Source organism: Cynocephalus volans, chromosome 6 (genome assembly GCF_027409185.1).
Source record: "Cynocephalus volans isolate mCynVol1 chromosome 6, mCynVol1.pri, whole genome shotgun sequence".
Classification (NCBI taxonomy): domain Eukaryota; kingdom Metazoa; phylum Chordata; class Mammalia; order Dermoptera; family Cynocephalidae; genus Cynocephalus; species Cynocephalus volans.
Window position 1 is genome coordinate 119885800 of NC_084465.1, and position 7734 is coordinate 119893533.

The following is a 7734-nucleotide window of genomic DNA, read 5'->3' on the forward strand; positions in this document are numbered from 1 at the left end:
TTGAGGATTTTAGTATCTATGTTCATCAAGGATATTGGTCTGTGGTTTTCTCTTTGCTGTTTCTTTGTCTAATTTTGATATCAGGGTGATGCTGGCCTCATAGAATGAGTTTGGGTAGCCTGCATTTCAATTTTTTGGAATAGTTTGAACAGAATTGGTATTAATTCCTCTTTAAAGGTCTGATAGAGGCTTCTGGTGAAGATGGCAGAAAAGACTGTCCCAGTGTCACTCTCTCCCAAAAATCAACAAATTTACAACTATTAAAAAGCATCAATAGCCAAGCTGGGGCAGCTAGAGCTCAGGGGAAGAGGAGAGGCCCACAGAGTTCATGAAGGCAGGAGAAGCCATGATGAGGGAAAGAAAGGATTGCTTCCACCATTTCAAGCCCTGGCCACTTCAAGGCTGGGGCTGGTGAGCACACAGACCAAGAACTGGCAAAAGCTGCAGCTGTGCCCTTCATATGCAGTTGCTTGGAGGTGGCAGGGGAGAAGAGGGCCTTGATGGCCCCCAGGCCAGCAAGATCACTAACAGGTTTCCTGTGGACCCACATAGGAGGAGCTACAGACAACCGAAAGAAAGGGAGCCACTCAGAGGCCAATGAGTCATCACACGGGTGCATGGTCTGTTTCAAGGGAAGTTTTTGCAGTACAGGCAGTGGGGAAGACGGGCCCACTGGGGGAACACTGGAGCACACATGGACAGCTGATCTTCCCTCAATCAGCACAGGACCACTCAGTAGACACGGGTCAGGAATATAGAACTGCAGGTGGTGCAGTTTGCCAAAAAAACTCAGGCCCAGACCAGAGTTTCCACACAACTCAGGTGTATGAGTCTTCACAATACCTAGATGTGCTTACAAGATCAACTATTAAAACCTGAGGGCCTCAGCCACACCACCCCAATGCCCACATCCAGCCCAGCAACAACCATAGACTTGCTGCTGGAAGCATCCTGGGCTCCCGAGCTGGGGCATTGGGAGGCCAAGGGCCTCAGCCATGTCCCCCACAAAGTCCACATCCAGTCCAGCCACAATCAAGCCACTGCTGGAAGCCCCCTGGGCTCCTTTGCCAGAATGAGGGGCATGCCACAGGCTTTGATCACAACCCCCTTCTTCCTCCTTCTCCCACCCTATTCCTCTTCCCTTTCCCCTCTTCCCCCAACTGCTCCACAACAAAATCTTAGAATGTAAAAAAATAAATAAATAAATAAATTTAAAAAAATAAAAGATCTAGGGTGTGGGGGAATAGCACGGGAGGTGCCTTTTTGGTCAGAGTCCCTTGAATGCATAACTGCTAAATGGGGTAAACATAGCTGCACCCCTACCGTGAATTGATTGAATTGTGTCACACAAAGTTTCTATTTTAGCAGCTTAATTCCCACTGTAACTGCCGAGAGTGGAAAATTCTATTATGGTAATTGAAAGGTGAGGCCTTGAAGAAGTGATTAGATTGTGGGACCATGCTGTAGTGAATGGATTAATAAGGGTAGTTAGGGGCATGGTTCCGAGGGCTTTAAAAGGAAAGCATGTGAGAGTGTGTGGTATGAATAAAGTAGGCAGTATGTGTTTCCACATGTTCGCAGCAGGCTAGTGCATCTTTCCGTGTGTGTGTTCACACACACACGGAAAGATGTGTGTTTCCACATGTTCACAGTAGAAGATGTGTGTTTACACGTGTTCACAGCAGGCTGGTACATGTTTCCACATGTTTATAGCAGGCTGCCTTCCCCTGAGCCAAGGCCCATTCTCCTTGGTCTTTAGTAAAACTCTTAGTGCAGCTGGAAACCCTAATTTTCATCTTCAGCTCAGTACAGGCTCCTTTTTTGTCATTTCTATAGTTCATTTCCATTTTTCTATGCTTCTTGTACATTTTTTATAAGCAAATATTCTAATGTCAAGTATTAAATGGTTCATTATTTTTCTAAGTTATTTTTAAATATGGTGATGTGAATTTTAGTCTGATTTCAGCTGCGCTTTATATGCATGCAAGTCTTTTGAAAGATAAATTGGAACAGAAAGGAAATAAATATAAATAATCTTAATAGCTTTAGATTTGTTGGTAAGAATCTGATTGTTTGCACAAGCCCACATGCAATGAAAATAATGGAGGGTACGGATTGGGTCTAGAGAGAGAACTGAAAGAAAGGTAGTTCTCCTTTGCAGAGGTATGACTTGTGGGAGGAGGATAAAAATATAGATATTTAGTTAAGTTTCACCTTTTCTTCTTTTTTAGAAAAGAATATGGGTTGAAAATTCAGCTTTCACAGTAACATATTAAATACTGGTATTTTAAGGGATTTGTTACTCTGTACTTCAGAACCATGATTGGGGAATTTTGAAGACAACTCCAATAACCTCTCAAGTTGAATTTTTCTGTTTATGTGGCTGTTGCCACATTTATTTCACATTATTCTGGTTTTGGTCAGTAAGAGTTTGCTCAAGTATAGTGGACATGTTTGTGACTGCTCCTGACTGCAAACACCTCATCTGTCAGGACCAGCCACATAGTGTGCAGGGACTAGTACAAGATGCAAACATTAGGCCCCTTGTTCAACAGCAGACATTAAAGGTGAAGCTCTTCCTTTCTTCTGCAGGCTCTCTTTTGCCTTATCATTGTGTTTATCTGCTACATTGTGTTGTTTTACATAAAGACATTGTATTAGTCCGTTTCTGTTGCTTATAACAAAATACACAGAACTGGGTAATTTATAAAGAAAATGAAATTTATTTCTTACAGTTTCAGAGGTTAGGAAGTCCAAAGTCCAGGGAACACATCTGGTGAAGGCTTTCTTTGGTGGTGGCTTTAGTGATGGAAGAGTATCACATTGCGAAATGGTGGAGCAGAGAGACTAACCTCCTCATTCACTCTCCTTTGAAAGCCCTCAGAACCATGCCCCTGATCACAATATTTAATCCATTCACTATGGCATGGTACTGCAATCTAATCACCTCTTCAAGGCCCCACCTTTCAATTACCATAATAGGATTTCTCACCCTCAACAGTTACAGTGGGGATTAAGTTTTCGGAAGACATACAAAACAAGATACTCCACACCTGACCCATCAAAACTCATGTACTTTTCACATACAAATACATTCATTTCATCCCCAAAGTCTTGTTTCAACTCAAAGGTCTGAAGTCCAAAGTCCCATTTGTGAAATCAAAACAAGTTATCTACTTCCAAGATACAATGGTGGGACAAGCACAGGGTACATATCCCCACTCAAAAAGGGAGAAATAGGCCAAAAGAAAGGTGTAAGAGGTCCCAAACAAGTCTGAAACCCAGCAAGGCAGGCATTAAATCATAAAGCTGGTGAATCATGTACCTCAACTCCATGTTTGACCTCCTCTAAACACTGGTGTAAGGGTTGGGTCCCCGAGTTCTCATGCAGCTCAGCTTCTATGGCTTTCCTGGTCTGAGGCCACACTTCAGCTCTCCCAGGCTGGGGTTGCATGCTGGTAGCTCCACAAGTCTGGGTTCTCCATGGCAGTTCTGTTCTCATAGCTCCACTAGGCATGGTGCTGTTGGGGTTTCTCTGCTACAGCTCTCACCCCACATTTCTGCTGGGCATTGCTCTAGCAAAGGCTGTCTGCGATGACTCTGCCCCTATGACAGATCTCTTCTTGGGCAACCAGTCTTTTCCATACATCCTTTGAAACTGGGGTGGAGGCTTCCAAGCCTTCACAGCTCTGGTATCCTTCTAGCCTGCAATCTTAACATCACGTGGACACCACCAAGGTTTCCACTTGGATTTTCCAAAGCTGTGCATCCAACCACACCTAGGGCCAATTTAGCCACAGCTGAAGCAGCCAAAGCACCCAGGATGCTGCTGCTGGAAGCGGCTCCCCACAATGGCCCTCAGCAGTGGAGGGCACCTCAGGCCTCTTCCCCAAGGCCATGCTGTCTCCCTAGGCCTTTGGGCCTGAAATGGAAGGGTTGGCCCCACAGTCTTCTGCAATGCCTTCAGGGCCTTTCCCACCTTCTCTCGATAATCCCTTTCTTTTGTACTAATCTTAGCGCCATTGTATTTTTCTTCTGAAAATGCTCTCTGCTTCTCTACCACATGGCCAGGCTGCAAATTTTCCAAATCTGTATGCTCTGCTTCCCTTTTAAATTCTGGCTTTACATCATGCCTTTCCTGCCATAACTCAGCATAGGCTGTTGCAAGTAGCCATACAGTTTCCCTTAATGCTTTGCTGCTTAGAAATTTCTCTGCCAAACATTCTGGTTCACAACTCTTAAGTCCCACCTTCCATAAAGTCTTAGGGCATGAACACAATGCAGTGAAGTTTCTTGCCAGTTCACAGCAAGGTTGATCTTTGTCCCAGTTTCTAATAAATTCCTTTTCATTTACATCTGAGACCCCTTTATACTTGTACATATAGTCCATATTTCTATCAGCATTCTGGTCACCACCATTTAACCAGTCTTTAAAACATGCCAATCTTTCCCTGGTTTTCTTGTCTTCTAAACTTTCACCAGTATCTAGGCTTTATCTAGCCTGCTCTTTCACATTCTTCCAGCCTTTCCTCAACACCCAGTTCCAAAGCTACTTCCCCATTTTAAAGTATTTGTTATAAGCAACACCCCACTTCTCTGGTACCAATTTTCTGTATTAGTCTGTTTCTGTTGCTTACAACAAAATACACAGAACTGGGTAATTTATAAAGAAAATGAAGTTTATTGCTTACAGTTTCAGAGACTAGGAAGTCCAGAGTCCAGGGAACACATCTGGTGAAGGCTTTCTTTGGTGGTGACTTCAGTGAGGGCAGGGTATCACACTGTGAAATGGCAGTGCAGAGAGAGAAACTAACCTCTCACGTGCTCTCCTTCTAAAGCCCTACAAACCAAGCCCCTGACTACCATTATTAATCCATTCACTATGGCATGGTCCTGCAATCTAATCACCTCTTCAAGGCCCCACCTTTCAATTACCATAATAGGATTTCTCACCCTCAACAGTTACAGTGGGGATTAAGTTTTGGGGAGACATTCAACCCAAAGCAGACATTTAAATTTTTATCATTTATTTTTTCATCTTTATATTGTGCAATGCCACTATTAATGCAAATGCCAAAGCATGTAACTTGGATGCCGAATAAAAATCTCACAATTCACATTTCCTGGCTTCTGGCCTTGAACTGGCCAGAATGGAAGAACTCAAGCCAGACTCAGGAAGGATGGAAGAAGGAAAAGAGGGTCCTCCAGGTGTGGGGCAGGGCTGAGGAGTGATCCCTGCACCCAGGGAGACTGGTGGGCAAGTGCAGACACTCCCAGGTACCAGGACCTGCTACTATTTGGGACCTGCACTGGGGCCTGATGGCTGCCAGGTGTACTTCTTGCCAGTGGGCTAGACCCATATACAGAGCACCACAACCCACAGCTGGTGGGCGATTTCCAAAGACACTGTGTACTCTGTCCCCAGGAAGGGCCACATTGGAGGGGGGGCTTCAGGCACCTGTGCCCAACTCTGAGCTGCTACAGCTGCCAATGCATGAGGTGCTCCCAACTCTGACCCCTCCCCCTACTTGGGGCAGGGCAGCAGTGGTCTCTGGGTCGGGGTAGTAATGGGGAGACTGGCCACCACAGGGCAGAGAGGCAAGTGGCAGAGAACTCACATCCAGAAGGCAGGGGCAGGTGGAAGCTTCATGAGCTGAGGCCCAAACCTTTGAGGGCATCAGGGTCCATTTGTCCACTGCCTTTGTGTACAAAACACAAATTCAATGACAGTATCATTAAGCATTTTGACACAGTGAGCAAGAGCATTAAACTGCAAGTTGGGGCTCTTCCTAGCATAGGGGTCCTACCAACTGCATCGGGGGTTGGCCCATGAAGTGGGCCCTGTCTCCTGAGTCAGTGCAGACATCAGTCACAGGTTACTGCCATTCCAGGGAGTATAACCCACTGCCAGCTCTTTCTATTCTGTTTGCCTTCTTGTTCCAGTTTTATTATCTGTGTGTGTGCATGTGTATGTGTGTATATGCATACTGTTTGCAGTAGTGTAAAGGCAACTATAACGTCACTGAACACTGAATTAGTGAATACTGAACCATTGGTTTTTGGGGACATATGTACATGTATGCACACATATCTCACGTAAAGTATCATCTTAAATGATAGATCCTATTTTCTTTATTTTACAAGAGGATCAGGGTGTTAAATGGCTTACCTGAGGCTGCCCCAGTTGCAGGTACCAGAGATGGGATCTGAACCTCTTCCAGCTGCCCCAGAGCTTCTCGCCCTGCCCTGTGCTGCTCCCTCCGCCTCCCTCTGTGGTGTCTCTGTCTCAGAGCTGAGACACCAGAAAGCCTCACCTGTTCAGCCTTGGCCAGGAGCATGCACAGCTGGGTGGGGATGGGATGGGGACTGAAATTTTTCTCCACTCTGCAAGTTGGCAAATGACCGCAACAGTGCTGAGACTATTGCTTTTTGACATTACAAAAACCTTTTAGTGAGTAGGTGAATTTGCAAATATGGAATTTGTAAATAATGAGGATCTACTGTATTTTAGCAACCAATTAACTTTTATTGTATTATTAGCCACCTTCTCCCATAAGTGTTCGAGCAGCACAGTGTCAAATACCCTGTGCTGAATGGGCTCAGAAGGAAGCCGTGGGCACAGTCTTGCAGGCGACTCTGAGGTGGGCCACGGACAGCTCTGCCCTGTCCTGCCAGCACCATTTACCACACAGCCACTCTGAAGAATCCTTCTCAGTGCCTTTTAAAGCCAGTGGCCCTTGGCTGACCTCTAATCTATTAACTATGACACATGACAGAACCCCTGGAATCTCCATGGTTTTGTATTGGTTTTGGTTTGTTTACATTTTTGTTTTGGGGGGGGTGCGTTTTCATGTTGCCACAGACATTTCTGAAGGACTTTAGGAAAAATGTCAGCAGTCCCACTGCCACCATCCCTCCTGGCCACCATACCACACTTTGTACTGTTCAAAACTCTTCCACCTGAATTACTTAACTTGAGCCTCCCAGAAGCTTTGGGATGAAGGCAGGGCACACACTGCATGTCACATGTGTGTTAACTGGATCTCAGAAGCCTAATGTGGGATTCCATGGGAAGCCCGGGAAGCCCACAGCAGGGCAAGAGGAGAAGGGCAAGACCCCACCCCACTAAGCCCAAATAAACGTTTCCTTCACCTGATGGACTCCCCAGTGGGATTTCCTGTGGAGAAAGGTTTCTGTTGCTAAGGCCACTCTGCCCTGGAACTGGAAGCTGGGGGACTTGGCCAGGTCTCAGCCGGTACAGGGACAACAGCTCTGACTTCTTGTTTTCTTCACCACTCCCAGCTTAATGTGTTAAATATCATCACTGATGAATTATTCATGCTGAACATGATTATTAGGTGTTATTAAAATAAAACAGCAAACAAATTCTGGAAAAAACTAGAAGACTAAAAAGGCTATCTCATCTATGGCCCACAATTTGATCTCAAAGAGGTAAACTAAATAGAGGTGAACCTTTGCCAAACCACAGTAACTGAGATAGGCAAAGAATTGGCCATTGTTGTTTTAGACATTTATACAAATGATTACTTTCTCCATTGTCGTATAAAAATGCAAGCAATACATGAAAGCATCTTCCCTCCTCAGTCCTTACATAAAATTAATTTAGGAGCACTTAGGGATGGGTTTATAGTCTTGCACTTAACGTAACTTCTGCACAAGTTCAGCCAATGACTCTATTTTCTCATTCTTGCATGGTTTGGGCACTGGTGAGTT